The sequence below is a fragment of the Peromyscus leucopus genome, chromosome 19, assembly GCF_004664715.2.
Source record: "Peromyscus leucopus breed LL Stock chromosome 19, UCI_PerLeu_2.1, whole genome shotgun sequence".
Lineage (NCBI taxonomy): Eukaryota > Metazoa > Chordata > Mammalia > Rodentia > Cricetidae > Peromyscus > Peromyscus leucopus.
This window is the reverse complement of record NC_051079.1, coordinates 11,608,968-11,625,027: the sequence shown is the minus strand read 5'-3', so window position 1 is coordinate 11,625,027 and position 16,060 is coordinate 11,608,968. Positions and strand designations below refer to the sequence as shown.

At 42.7% G+C, this 16,060-nt stretch overlaps 1 protein-coding gene across 1 annotated transcript in view; it reads left to right on the top strand.

The window, feature by feature from the left end:
- Klhl14 (kelch like family member 14) overlaps window positions 1-16,060 on the top strand; it is a 109,746-nt gene that overhangs the window by 14,056 nt on the left and 79,630 nt on the right. The gene's annotated exons all lie outside the window — the stretch shown is intronic.

Here is a 16,060-nt window from a genome sequence, read left to right as displayed (position 1 = left end):
GCCTGTATGCATGGGTTTGGCCCCCAGAGCTGCATAAACCAGGCATGGTCCCACACATCTGTAATCCAAGGACTTGGAAAGTAGAGGCAGGAAGATCAGAATTCCAAGGTCATTCTCTACTACCTACAAAAATAAAATGTTTAAGGCTAGCCTGGGCTCCATGAAACCCTGCCTCAAAATAAGTAAATAAATAAATCAATAAAATAATAAAAATAAATAAAAGTATGTTAGGCTACTTTCATAGTTCTGAGTTTGGGATGTTGAGGGGTTACAATTTAAAATAAAAAATGCTTAATCTGGACATTCAAGGGAATAGAGTATTAATTAAAAGTAAATGATGACATGGTTTTTTAAATATATTACCTACATATGCTAAGGAAGCAAACAACCTGCAAGTCATTGAGGTTTTGTTATTGTTATGGTTTTGTGGTTGATTTGAGGGACTGGGTTAGTTGTTCAGACTGTAGAGAACATGGTCCACCCTGGACAGAAGTTATAGAGAAGATGACCAATTCCAGATAGAACACTTAGAATCACAAAAGCCTTAATCGGCACTCAGGCCTTCTCAGATTGAAAACAGAGAAAAGGAGAAAGCAAATGCTAGAAAACAAAAACATTTTAATGCCACCTTTAACGCATTTGAAGAAATTCAGGACTGGGATTTCTCCGGAACTAGGGGGTGACAAGCAGAGGTAGTAGGAAGTAGATTAATGAAACTGGATTCCTAGTAAGGGGGAATCCCCCTATGCAGAAAAGAGGCCTGCTCGCAAGGGCTCCCAGAGACTGAAGTGGCCACCATGGAACCTGCCTGGGTCTGTGCTAGGTCCTCTGCATGTGTGCTATGGTGGCTGGCTTGGTGTTCTTGTGGGACTCCTAGCAGCGGGAGTGGGTGTGCTTCTGACTCTTTCATCTCTCTTAGGAACCTTTTCTGCCGCACCCAGCCTTGACATGAGGGCTTGTGCCTAGTCTTACTGTAACTTGTTATGTTGTGTTCAGGTGATGTCCCTGGGAGGCCTGCTCTTTTCTGAAGGGAAATGGAGGGGAAGTGGATCTGGAGAAGAGGGAAGGAGAGGAATAGGGTGAACAGAGAGAGTTGAAACTGCAGTCAGGACGTAATGTATGAGAGAATAATAATAATAATTAATAATAAAAAAAGAAAAGAGCCCTGGCACCTTCCATCAGTGTGACCAAGCTATAGTCCGGGGGGCCAGAAAACAATTGTATCCTTTAAAGAATCTTCTAGAATATTACAGAAAGAATTTTTCTAGAGAGTGCTTTGATCTTTTTTTTCAAGGAAATTTCGGCCACAGTTAGGGTTTAAGAATCATTTTAAATTTCTGAAAGCTCAAAGAAATTCATGTGTATAATTTCATAGGAACTAAAATTCTACCACAGAAGCTTTTTATCTGTTCCCCCGGCTTTCCTCTCCTTCATCACAACAATGCCATGAAGACTCATCACGTACATACAGCTTCAGGACCATGCCTTTGCATGTTCTGGACGCTCCCTGCACAGTGCAGGTAACACGTCACAGGGCCATAAGGTGGTGATTGTGTGTGAAATCAGGAACTTTTCTGGAGGCAGCCATACATGTTTCATCAGGAGGGCCCTTCTGAGATGTTTTTTTTTACCAAAACTGAGGATGGGATTCATTCACCTGTCCATGTCAGCCCTTTGTGTGGATGGGACAATTCTTCAGGGAAGGTTGTATTAAGTTCATTTGGTCTGTCATAACCAAGCATCACAGACTGGGCGACTGGAAGTTCAGAGCCAAGTGCCACCAGGGCTAGTTTGGGGTGAGCCTCTCCCTAATTGAAAGGTCTCCTCCATCCCTCATGTGGTCATTCCTCTGTGTTTTATGAAGTCTCCTCTTGTTTTTCTTATCAGAAAATTAGTTCTGTCAGATCAGGGCTTCCCCTTCAGAAGACATTCAATCAACCTGATTGCTTTCCTAAAGATAGATGAGTGAGTCACATTTGGGTTTAGGATTTGGATGTCTGAATTTGGAGGAGACAATCCAATTCACCACGAGTGCCAAAACTAAGACACAGAAATAGCAAACAGGAGAGGAAGTAACCCAGCTCAGCAGCAGTTCCCACCAAGTCTCCTATCCCCTCCAATAACGCAACACTTAGAAATTGGGGGAAGTGCAAGCCCTCTCATCCAGCCCAGAAAACCCAGAACGAACCACACTCTTAAGAATCAACCCCAAACTTTCCATAGTAAAATATATCTTCTCCAATCCCACCCCAGAGTCCAAACAAGTTGCTGCCTGGAATGGGGACCTTTAATAAAAACCTCAGGAGGTTTTTGCTACCAGTAGACTGAATCACACTGAAAAAAACCACAGGGCTGAAGTAATTTGTTTCTGTTTTCCATCTATCTGTAGAAGATAGAAGAAAGTAACAATAGTCATTTATTGAAAGGTAAGTGTGGGAAAATCTGTATGGAATTTGCATCTTAAAATTCTGACTTATTAACTTGAGGAAAAAGGGGGAAAGTTTTGAAATTATTGGTCTTCAGGGAATTTACTGCCTAGTGATGAAATTTGGGTACCTACTGCCCTCCAGCATTTGGGGAATAATTCAAGCCTCACAGCAGAGTGTCCACAATTCAGTTTTAGGATCTGTAGTAAACTTTGTCAGCATAATTTGTTTCAAGGAGTCAGAGTTCTGATGGTTGGAAAGGTTATTATAGTGGATTGACTGAGTGAATGGGACTCAGAGGCCCTTGTGAATGTCCTTCCCACAGGGTCCATGGGTAGGTCTCCTCGATAGCAGTCTTGCAGATAGGGTTCTCTTTGGCACTACCGCCCTTCTGGGGTTGGTGAAACATCCAAGACCCTAAAGAATTGGCTCCCCATAGGGAAAAAAAGGAAAAGAGGAAGATAAGAGATTTCTATTTCACTCACAGCAGCAGGGTGTCCCGGAGCTGGATCCAGAATGCCACACCTCATTGTGTCTGGAGCACACCCACCCTAGCTCCACTCACTCCCTGGTGACAGATCTTCCTCAAATAACAACACCACCTTCCTTTACTTTAGCCCTAGGATAGTTGCAACAGAACCCCCTCCCACCCGAGAAACACACCCTGGGCCTCTTTAGACAGTATCAGTCCAACTCCTTTTCAGGTAAACAGACCTCTCTGCCTTTGCTGTGAACTCCAGGGAAAGCCTGGAGTCGACATAGCCAGTTCCTAACTAACTTTTCTCGCTGTCTCCCTGCAAGGCCACTCCAGCAGTGACTCTCCAGCTGGAAAGGGCCTGTGTGGCAGGAGGCTGGCTCCAGTGCCTCCGAGACAGCTTCAGAGTTTCCTCACGAGAAATGGAGTTACAGTAATGGAGGAAACTGGGCTCCAGATCACACAGTGAGATCCATCCGATTACTGTTCCTTTAAGGTCTTTTGAACAGTGGACTGCCTTTCTTTAGCATATCATTTTGTTAAAACATTGATTTTTTTTTTTTTTTTTTTTTTTTTACTCAGACTCCCAGAGACATTGTGTTAGTGGGATACACTCCGTCCTGAATTTGATTTCTCTTTATTATTACATAATCTTGTGTCTTTCTGCGTCTTTTCGTGTGCACCAGGTACCAAACTTTCTTCAGGTCAGAAAGTCACTCATGTTTCTTTTGCAAGACAGACAGACAGGAGCAAGGGAGCAAGAAAGAAGTCTCACTAGCAAGACTTGTTCTTGGGAGGACACATACATTAATCATTGGGTTTTCTTTGAGTTTTAAATTCAGGCATTACTTAGGAGTGCATCCCTAGGGTGAGGGCCCTGTTGTCTCCTTTTGTCTGTAAGCTACAAAGAGCTTGAATAGCTCCTTCATGAGTCTGTGTAGAACCTCTTCTCTCAGACAAGACCTCTCTCCTCTGGCATAGGTGTTGAATGTTAGTAGCCAGTTGTGTGCCAATGAGTATCGAGACCTTGCCTTGGAAATGGGAGGCGTGGGCTGAGAGCTAGTACTTGCCATGCAGCTTCCTCCCAGGGATGTGGGGAGGATTAATGAGATGTTGCTTCTGTTGCAACTGATGCTCAGCACTAAGCAGGAGGTACTGGAACCAAGGAGATATAGTTTACCAAGTGAAGGAGATGTTCAACTGTGTCTGGTTCACAAAAGCCTGAGAGGATGGCTCCGTCGTAAAAGCTTGCCTTACAAACGTAAGGACCTGGGTTTGATCCCCAGATCCAGAACCCCTGTAAGAATGCTCTACTTGGTGGCATGCTCGTAATCACAGCACCTCAGGAGGATCCCTGAGGCTTACTGACTGCAATTAGCTTGATTGGTGGGCTTCCAGCCAATGAGAAACTGTCTCACAAGAGGTGAACCATGGTCCTTAGGGTGACACCCAAGGTTGTCTTCCAGCCTCCACAGTTGGGAGCACACACACACACACACACACACACACACACACACACACACACAATTAAAAAATAAATCAATCAGTAAATAATAAAATGTAAAAATCAAACAAGGATTTTTTTTTCTGGGAAAAGGGGAGGAGGGTACAAATGCATAAGAAATCAGTTGCTGGAAGTTAGACCAAGAACAGGATCTGAGGCTCTATCCAGGTGGATCTTCCCTGACCTTGAGAATTATGATTTAAGTCAGGAGCAGGGACTGCACTTCACAGACTCAGATGAAGACCCTAAGCCTTTCCTGTCTCATCCACCTCCACTGCCATCAGCCAGTGTGCAGATTTGGTGTGCAAAAAGAAAGTGGTAAAGGCCGAAGTGAAACACCCCCCATGGGCACGCTGAAGGCCACAGTCCAGGACAGTATGTGTCCGGGACAGTGGTGACGATGCCTGTGAGGTAAAAGTGGCCAAGGTGAAGAGTCAAGGAACATGGGAGGGTGGTCAGCTACACTTGCCATGTGCAAGGCTACAGCCCATAAGGAGCTGATCTAAGCCAGGCACACCTGCAATCCCAGCTCTGGGGTGGGGGTGGGGCTGAGGCAAGGGCAGAATTGAGGCCAGTCTAAACTGTATTGTGAGGCCCTATCTCAAAAAATAAAACAAGAAACAGAAGTTGTGGCTCAGTACAGTGCTTGCCTTGCAGACGCATAGCCCTGGGTTCAACCCCCAGCATTGCATAGGACTGGGCGTGATAGTGCAAGCCCATAAGCCCAGCAGTGGGGCTGTGGAGGTAGGAGGAGCAGGTCAAATTCATCCTCAGCTCCACAGCAACTGTGAGTCCTGCCTGGCCTACACGAGATCCTGTCTCAAAAAACAAACAACAAAATCCTAGAGAGAGTGGTGCTCTGGTGATTGTACTGTGCAGAGCTGGAAGTCAGCCAGGTTTCAGAACTCTGGATTTTAACTCATCCTGCTGCTGGTGAGAAGTGAGATAACTGGGTGGTATGCGAGAAACCTTCTAACATAATAGATTGCGTATTGATGCTGTTTAACGTCCAAGTCCGTGATCTTATAAACACAACTGCTCAAAACAATACTTCTTTACTACTGGCTGCATACCGGGATCTCCCAGGAACATATTTTTATATGAAAACAAACAAGCAACAACAACAAAATGACTTTGGGTCCTACCCTGGATCATTACGGCAGGGATGAGATGCCCCCATCTTAGATGTTTTCCAAAAGTTCTAACCTGCCCTGAGAAGTGCTATGGCAGGCTAGGAGGATGGTTTTAAAGCATCGTTTAAATGAACAACTTTAAGTAAATCCTGTAGTGTTTACATGACATAAGTATACCACGTATACAGTATGTGTGTCCTGGATGATGCTAACTGAGGTTTACTCCGTCTTGTGCTGTCATGAGTAGCTCTCATTCTGTGAGACAAAGTAACCAAGAGGAATTGTAGGGATAGTGATGCATGCCTGTCACCTGGTACCCAGGTGGAGGAAGGAGATCAGGGATTTGAGGCTGGCTTTGTCTAAATAATGGGTTTGAGGCTAGCCCGGGCTACATTTTGAATGTCAAAAAACAAAACTAACAACAACAAAATCTCCCCAAAACCCAAAAATAAAGAACACTGGAGAGAGGGCAAATGCTCAAACAAACAAACACACACCAGTAAGGCATGATCGTGACAACAGCAATTGTTTGCTCCTTCTCTAGTAGGAAGAAAATTACGAACAGTTTAGGGCAGTATGTAATAAGGGTACTGGGTTGGATCAGGAGTCAATCAATATGACTACTAGTTTTCTGCTGAGACAGTCAACCTAAAACAAGGAGGGCTTATTGGAGGTCCCAGTACGCTTCAGTCATCCATAACATAAGCCTGTTGTTTTCCTCCGGGAGGCTGCCCTTCATAACCAGAAACACATGTCCAAAGCAACTGCTTGCCTGATGAAACAGGAAGAAACCAGTGTCTTATGTTCCCAGTCAAAACACACCCACAATGACCGAAAACCTCCCGATAGACCCCACCTCCTGAAGACTGCAAACTTCCCAACAGCTCCTGCAAGGGACCACGTGTTTCGCACTTGGGCCTTTGAACGACATTTCACACACAGACCCTTCTTTCTTCAACAAATCGCCCCGGTTTCCTATTATTTGCCCTCTGGACCCTCCTCCCTTGCTTTCCACTCACTCGATCCTAAAACAGGTGAAAAGCCAAAGACATAATATAACCTAATGTGTTTCTGACTTAAACTGTGCAAGGGACTTCTGTTTGCCCCATCCATTTTTGTCTTCATCACAGGGTGGCTTCATCCCCTCAACAGCATTTATTGAGCACCTTCTGTGTGCTGCAGCCTTTTTGCTTTTGCGTGCAGTCGGCAGTTTTCTCAGCCTGCACTGTCATGATGGTGGGATCGACCAGCTCTCACACTTCCCTACACCCTAAGAAGTCTAGATCACGCACAGGACTGATGCTTCTCCAGTCATGGTACAGCCAGACTCATAGTGACGGGAAAGGGTGTCTTTAAAGCAGAGGGTAGGAAGCTAAGACACCACAGTCACCTCAGAGTCACAGGAGAGCATTGGGAGAAAACCCTGGGGACCTGCCTGAGTGAGATGAAGAAAACCAAGCCACTCAGAGACACTGGAAGAGGTGCCCCACCCCTTCCTCTATTCTTTGGTCTGTTAAATGGGGATAATGACACTGTGTTTACCTACCTTAGAGAGACATTATCAGCTCTATTTAAAGGCTCTTCCCATGAAAGCTGCTGTGTAATTACCAAGAACAGCTATGATAAAGAAACCTAAATACAACAGCGAATCAGCTGGAACCGATTCTCCAGGGAGTTTACTTCTCTGGAAATTTTTAAGGAAAGGGTAGCAGTTCCTCTTTGGGGAGCGCTGAGTCCCATTACAGCCTTATGTTTCTGGAAAGCTAGCTGACTTCTGACGCCTCCCTCCTGCCCTAGGACTCAGGATCTTCCTCTGTCTGCCTTCCCCTACAGGCTAAGTGATTTCCATCTGAAGCTACCTTTTCATGTCTGACTTTTTTTGTTTTCTCACATCTTGACTAGCAAAGTCTCTCACATCAAAGATGGATTTCAAGCAAGGCATTGACCTACAGGATAGGAAACATAGATATACATAGATATTGTAACACAATGGAAAAATATACACCTTACAGATAGATGGCAGGTGACAAAATTATCTGAGGTAGTTTTGAAAAGGACTGAGGATTGGGTGTAGAAGTAACCATCTTATTAAATAAGAAACACAGAGCCAATGCAAAGATGAAAGCCCAAGAGGTCAGAGCTAAGAGCCCTACCCTTCACTGTTGCAGCTGTCCTCTTTAGCCAAGAGACCTACTTCCTGTGTGTTTGTCTTTATATAGATTTTCTGTTCTGCCTTCTCATTGGTTGTAAACCCAACCACATGACTGCCTCGTCACTGCCTGTCTGTACAGACCTCCAGGTCTTCTATGGTTGGTATTCAAATTAAAGGCGTGTGTCTCCAATGCTGGCTGTATCCTTGAACACACAGAGATCTGCCTAGCTCTGCCTACCAAGTGCTGGGATTAAAGGTGTGGGCCACCAACGCCCTGCTCTGTTATGGATTGCTATTAGCTCTGACCCCCCAGGCAACTTTATTTATTAACATACAAATAAAATCACATTTCAGTACAAATAAAATATCACCATAATTGGGACAATAGCTGGTGTGTAAAGCCTTTGTGTTTCAAGTGAGGACCTGAGTTCTAATCCTAAGCACCCATGAAAAGCCAGGCATGGTGGCATTGTTGGTAATCCTAGCATCCCTGTGGTGAGATGGGAGGCAGAGATGAGAGGGGAGTCTGCCAGGCAGCTGGTTGAGCGCACCCAGCAAACAACAAGGAGATTAGGCTCTAAAGGAGGTCGAAGAAGAGCACTGATGCACAGACTGCCTTCTAAGCTTCACGCACACGCTGTGCCCTGTGCACACCTGCGCACACAGAAACACAGACATTCATACACACATACCACGTGTGACACACACAATTCTAAAAGAAGAGGGTCGAAATAATCGACCATCAGTGTCCAGCTGTGCTAAGATACACTGACAAACTATGGATTATTATACTGGGTCAGGAGTGGGAACTGAAAAAGGGACCCTGCTCTGACTTGCGTGAGAGAACTACTCCAATAGAAGCAGGGTCGTGGGAGGTGAACGCGATAACCACTACGCTATGGAAACAATGAAAGGGCTGGATTTAGCTGGGTGGTAGAGCACTTGCCTAGCAAGCACAAGGCTCTGGGTTCAGTCCTTAGCCCTGGGGGGGGCGGGGAGAGAAGCAGGGTCATGGTAGTTCACTGGAAAGAGACTGGAGAGATGGCTCAGGAGACAGCAGTACCTGCTGTCAAACCCCATGACCTGGGTTGGATCCCCACTGGTGGAAGGAGGGAACAGATTCCTACAAGTGCACATCATCGCAAGGCACCCCCACACATACACATACAAAACAAATAAATGAATGTAATTTTTTTTTTCTTTTTTCTTTTTGGTTTTCCGAGACAGGGTTTCTCTGTGTAGCTTTGCGCCTTTCCTGGAGCTCACTTGGTAGCCCAGGCTGGCCTCGAACTCACAGAGATCCGCCTGGCTCTGCCTCCCGAGTGCTAGGATTAAAGGCGTGCGCCAGAATGTAATTTTTTTAAAAAATCAAAAGAAACTATAGCTGTGAAACCCATAGAATACTGCAAGTGAGTAGAAGAGCCTTGGGCAAATTTAAAAGTGGAGACTTAGATATCCTGGGGCTCTTAGACTACCGTTACAGAGAGGGTTGCCTGCTAAGAAAGTGGGTTGACTGAATAATGAATAATAGCTAGGTCAGCATCACTGTCAGAAGCCCATTGGTTTTATATTTTTGTTATCTTGCTTAGGGATTATTAACTATTTGTCTAATTCTAAATAGTGCAATATATAGTATATGAAGGCTTCTAAGCAATAAAAACTCCAGAATTTAAGACACTGTTTTCACATTAGTGCTTTGTAAGGTTAAAAATTATGCACACTAATGACAGCCATCACTTATCAATTGATAAGTGATGTAATTCACCAAGGGAACTACATGAATATTTTTTGTATTTAATCTAGATGTTAGCTAAGAGGCTTCCTGGGTTTGGTAAATTTGCTACAAACCTCATTCAATATTATGGCTTGTGGAAATGGATTAGGTGGATTAAACATTTGTGTCCCTGTACCTTCAAAATTCCTATGTGAATGTTATCTCCCATCATGATTTTTTTCCGGTATGGGGTCTGTGAGTTGAGTTGTAAGGGTGTGCATTGTGTGATGTAATTAGTGGACTATAAAGAGGAGACAGGAAAAAGATTATTTTCTCGGGCTGGAGAGATGGCTCAGAGGTTAAGAGCACTGACTGCTCTTCCAGAGGTCCTGAGTTCAATTCCCAGCAACCACATGGTGGCTTACAACCACCTGTAATGAGATCTGGTGCCCTCTTCTGGCCTGCAGACATACATGCTGTATACATAATAAATAAATAAATCTTAAAAAAAAAAAAAAAAAAGATTATTTTCTCTTCCCACCCCCAGTTCCTCTTGCTTCCTGAGGAATGAACAAAAGGTTGGCCAAATCTGCTGATATTTCCATTGTCTTAGTCTCCAAACTGAAACATAAAGCTCTGTTGTTCATCTTGAGGTAATTCTGTTACACAGCCTGAACTGACTCAGACACCCATTCTCATATCTGTGAGTTTGGGGAGCTTGTGTTTTCCTGCCCCTACCAAGTCCTTCCATACATTGCTGCCATAGTTACAGACATGAAACTGCTTTAATAAAATACTCAGCCTCTAATGGGCATGGTCAAAACCACTGAAATCTGAAGTTCATGGGAAAAAGTCACAAGTTCTTTCTATCTTTTCCAACCTCTCATTACTGGATTTGTTTTCTCCCCTCACAAGGCAAAGACATTCCTTTTTCAGGGTGTCATTTTGTTCCAAGTAGCAATCATTTACTGTCTCATAACACCTGGATGACTTCATCTAACCCTTGTAACATTGCTGTATGCAGACAGGTGACACTCAAGACCAGGAGTCAGCTCAGGGATAGAAACCTCACACAGAAAGAGAACCTAAATGTAAATTGGACCGATCCTTCACTCAAACTTAATTCAGCCCTTTAAAGATGGCATAGTAACTATCTCTTCTCATTTAGACTGCCCCTTCAAAATGTCATGCTTTTTTTTAAAATCAAATCTTTGTCTAAAAAAAGAAAAAAAACCCACATACTTCTAAATATTATATGCAAGGAATTACAGAACAAACTTCTCAGTAATACATAGCATTTCAGAAGGCATAGTAGAATAATTTAATAGTATTTAATAAGTTGTAGTAGTATTTACTAACAATTAAAATAATCTAAATGGGGCTGAGACACTGACTCAGTGGGTGAATAAATAGCTTGCTGAGCAAAAGTAATGAACTGAGTTAAAATCCCCAGAACCCATGTAAAGCCCAGGTACAGTAGTGTGCACATGTAATCCTGGTGTTTGTATGGCAAAACTGGAAGCAGAGAGTTTAGAGTCCCCAGGAGCTTGAAGGTCAGCCGTGAACAGCAGAGACCGGGACCCTGCCTGAAATTAGGGAGAAGCTGAGAACTGAAGCTGGAAACTTGGTCTCCAGGGGAATGCAAGGCCTTGTCACTTCTGAGTAGGCTGATTTGGATGGAGATGTCAAATATGCAGAAGACACAGAGGAATGGTTTATGTCAATGACACAAAACACTGCTTGGTGTAAATATTTAGTACAACTGGGTGTCCTGGCACAGACCTTTAATCCCAGCACTCTAGAAGCAGAGGCAAGCACATTTCTGTGATTTTGAGACCAGAGCCTGGTCCACATAGTGAGTTTCAGGACCGGTAGGGCTTTGTAAAGAGAACCTGCCTTTAAAAGCCTAAATAAATAAATATGTAGTACAAATGTCAGAAGTAAGTTTTGGGCCATTTCATAAATTGTTGAAAATTCCGTCCAAGTAAAAATTCATTTAACCTATTTATTTATGAAATTCAAGCCAGCAACTCAAACAGCAATTTTCAACATCACACACTGTAAAACAATACCATCCAAAGGTACACCAATTAGAAAGTCTATGCTTTCCATAATTAAGCCATAACATTTCTAGAAAAACATAAAAATGTGTATAGAGAGAAAATGCTGCAGTTTTTAACATCCAGCAATCAGCTCTGAGCTGAGGCATGCAGGCAGGTACTGTGCGGCATCACAGCATCCACAGTACACAGCGCACATATCCAGTGTTCAGAACCAGGGCTGCAGTGAAGTCATGCAATGCAACATGGGCGAGCACTGCCCCAACACCAGGGATTCTTTATGAATTTGATTTTGAATTAATTTTTGGTCATTGTAGACTCAGAAGTCTTTTACTGTTGCCAATTTTTTTGAAGAAGTTGCACTCTTGAAGATCTATGAGGTTTATTCAACTTACCATGGGGAATGTGTGAAATTAACACTTCCACTGCTTTCCACCAGACAGTGGATTGAAAAGTAAGGTCTATTTCACCATAAATTTCTAAATAGGTAAGAAAGATCATGTATTTAAAAAAAAAAAAAAGTAAGAGTTGGAGAGATGGCTCAGTAGTTAAGCGAGCTTACTATTTTGCAGAGGACCAGGGATCGGTTGCCGGCATCCACATGGGACAGCTCGCATCTGACAGTAACTACAGTTCCAATGAATCTGACACTCTCTTCTGGCCTCTGCAGGCATCAGAGGCCCATGTGATGCACATGCATGCATTCAGGCAAAACATCACACATGTAAAACAGAAATGAATAATATTTTAAAAAATACATTCCTGCATCATGGTGAGAGCCAAATCAAGTCTGGATGTGTAGCTGTTAAGGTCTTCACAAAGGCTGATGTCTTAGTTATTTTTCTATTGCTGTGAAGAGACACCATTACCAAGGCAACTTATAAAAAGAAAGGGTATATTGGGGGCATGCTTACATTTTCAGAGCATGAGTGCATAACCATCATGATGGGGAACATGGCAGCAAACAGGCAGGCATGGCACTGGAGCAGTAGCTGAGAGTTTACATGTTGAGACAAGCACCAGGCAGGAAGGGAACCAAATGAAATGGTTTGGGTTTTTGAAGCCTTCCAAGCCCATCCCCAATGATGTGCCTCCTTCAACAAGGCCACACCTCCTCATCCTTCGCAAATAGTTCCACTAACTAGGGACCAAGCATTAAAATAGATGAGCCCATGAAGGCCATTTGCATTCAAACCACCACAACTGAGAAACATTATTGATTTTTCATGTGTATGAGTGTTTGCCTGTATGCGTATGTGCACCACACACATGCCAGGTGCCCTGTGAGGTCAAAAGAAGCCATTGGGTCCTCTAGAACCAGAGTTACAGACAATTGTAAGCCAACATGTGAGCACTGGGAACTGAACCTGAGTCCTTTGCAAGAGCAGCAAGTGCTTTTAACTGCTGAGCCATCTCTCCAGCCCTATATTACTGATTTTTTAAAATGGCTTCATTCCACAGAGTGAGATCTCTAAGAATTAGAAACTGAGAGTCTCTACTATGAAGCTAAAATGTTTAAGCCCTTGGGTATTCCTGGGAACTGTCAAACTTGAGAGTCACTCAACTCCATAGCCTTGATGTTTTCTTCCAATTTCGTGATTTAATCATTTGTACAACACTGCAAAATGCCTTGTTTTACAAACATGAAAATTATATAGCATCTATGAAATGCATTTTGTGCAAATGCCTATAAATCTGCTGGATTTTTTTTCACAGATTAAAATTCTGCTTGTAATCTCAGGAATAGGAACTTTTTTCCATGTATCCTGGAACAGATCACTTTATCTGGCCTGTTTCCCAATTATGAAAGTTCCAAATCACTGAGATATAAATAAATGAGACTTTACCACACTCAGAACACCAGTATGATGAAAAATTTGTTTACAACAGGAGGTTTTAGGTCATCTTTCAATCATTCATCCCCTGAACCAAAGTAGGCATGCCAGAGAGTGCACACGCACACATACACACACACCCAAATGTGACACATGGTAAATGCTGGGTGGTCACTGAGCCGGAATGAAGGAGACCTTCAAATTCCATCACCTTCTTCACCTTATATTTTTGGATACAAGAATTAAAGGCATCCAAATACTGTTGACATGACCTGCTCAGGCTTTTTGCTTACATTTCTCTCATTTCTTATCTTTTAAATACTGTACTTTGATCCTGGTGATGTTAAAGGGAGTAATGAATGAAATATTTTTAAGGAATAAAAGCTACAAACTGAATGTGCTAATGAAAACTACATTAAAGAGCTTATAAAACTTGTAGCAGGTTGCCCTAGTAAGGAGTTCCAATTCTTGCAGTAAGACAGCAACTTGTAGATTTTGCCTGATCTAAATTTGAGCTTGAAAGCTCTGCTAGAATTATTCAGGAAAAAAATTAATTGAAACATCCTTCAGCTCAATACAAATTCCTCTAATTTCAGTTTTGCAAATAACAGGATATATATTTTTTTCATTGTGTATATTCATTGTACAGAGTGTGGAGTTTCATACAGATAATTCTTTTAAAGTATGTCATGTACATTGACAGAGCAGAGTTTTAAATATTATTTAGAATTAAAACTTATTGGTACTGGGTAGGACAACTGAGTTACAAGCTTTAGAAATGAGTTGAACGAACACCATATAAACACAGTAGTACAAAAGGTTTGAACGGTGTCTTTGTCATACAAGAAAGCTCCACATGACAAAACCAAGTCCTGTCCTCTGGTAGAAAACATATAACCAAGGAAGTGGGGATTCCCTTTTCTCCCATGTAATTCTCCACTGCATTTCCCATGGAGACCCGAATGGGTTGGGTGTCTGTCTCACTCGGGTAGAGTCTTTCCATGTTACTGGCTATCCAGCCATTCTGTTGTGTCATTGTTGACAAGGTTGAAGGCTTTGACCATTTGCCAACTGTTCAAGACCCCCTGTGGTGAAAGAAAGTCCAGTTCTTAGAGAACACATAGACATTTGAAGAGATGCCACAAAGACTCCAGGTCTTCTTCTCATCCTTAATCATGGACCAAAATTAACACCACTGTGGAAAAACAAAAGCAAGATTGGTCCAGGGAAACTGGCTTTACCAGGGAATAAGAAGACTTTAGCAAAAATACATGAGCCAAGCATACAACTCATTTGGTCATCTATTAAACATATTTGAAGCAGTTCTTTAAAACATAAATATAAGGTACTTAAGCCAAGTGTGGTGGCACACACCTTTAACCCCAGCACTCAGGGAGCAGAGGCAGACCTCTGTGAGTCTGAGGCCAGCCTGGTCTAAAAAGAGAGTTCCAGGACAGCCAAGGCTGTTACAGCTGTTACACAAAGAAACCCTGTCTCGGAAAATAAATAAATAAATAAATAAATAAATAAATAAATAAATAAATAAATAAATAAATAAAATAATAATATATATTATATATATTTATAGATATATAAAGATATTTAGTATGACTACTTTTACTTTTTTTTTTTTTTTTAGCAAACCCCACTTCCCAGAGCCCTTCCCTCCACATCAGTTATGTGTAAACTTGTCCCATCTGGACTTGGATGGAATGTATACATATGATGTTAGGACAGCCACAAAATTGTGACTTCCACTGCCCAGTCCTCCTTCACAGATTTACATACACCAAGCTGTTTCCATCGTGGCTTCTCTCACACAAATAGAATGCTTGGTTATTTGAGCCTTAAATAGCAATTTAAAGAAGATAAAGAGACCCGTCTATCAATTCTGTGACCGCGCATTTGCAAAATTACATGGCACAGGAATTACACGTGTGTTATTTCCAAAGAAAGAAGAAGAAAAGCTTGATGTGGATATCGGTTTGTCTCACCGGTGGTGGGCGACTAAAATTCTCCACATCTTCATTATTGCCTTCTGTTTGTATGTACCAGCTAGTGGTCTAGAAGACATCAGGGCACAGTTTGAATGTGTACTCACTTTAAAGAAATTGACTCTGAGTGTTTTTCATTTTGTTCAACTGTATCCACATGATTGGGGGGGGGGGGGGCGGAATGAGTGTTTCAAGCTGCTAATTGCATGGATCATTTCTCTATTGGTCCAGCTCCCTCTATCGGTGGCTAGTAGTGCAGTCCCTCCAAAAGGTACTGTTCCTACTGAGGCATACTCAATGCACTCGCTGCATCCAAAGGCACCGGAGTTTCATTAAAGGAATCCTCTTGTTCCCTTCCTTCATATGGAAATGTCATTAACCGTATTAAGTTAACTCTCTGGGTATTAGGTTCCTAACCAACACGCGAAGCTTCTCCACAGGGCCCATTTCACCAGGCATCACAGATCTGAGTCATGCCATGGGTTTCGATTAGATTTAAGAGGAACTCTTCTTGTATCTGTTGACTTTCCCTTCAATCATGGATGTTCCATTTCTCCCACAGACAGCCACCTTGAGTCTTTCAGGTAAATGAGAAGTTCAATTATATGTAAAGTGAGTGTTAAATCAGCAGGCCCCTTGTGGGGGTCTGGGCTTTCTCTCCCTGCTTCAGTGGCGAGTGCGCTCAATCCATTACTGTTCCTGAGGATTGTACATCCATCAGGTCATGTGGGCCGGCCAGGGTGCATCTTATAGCTTTTACCGCATAT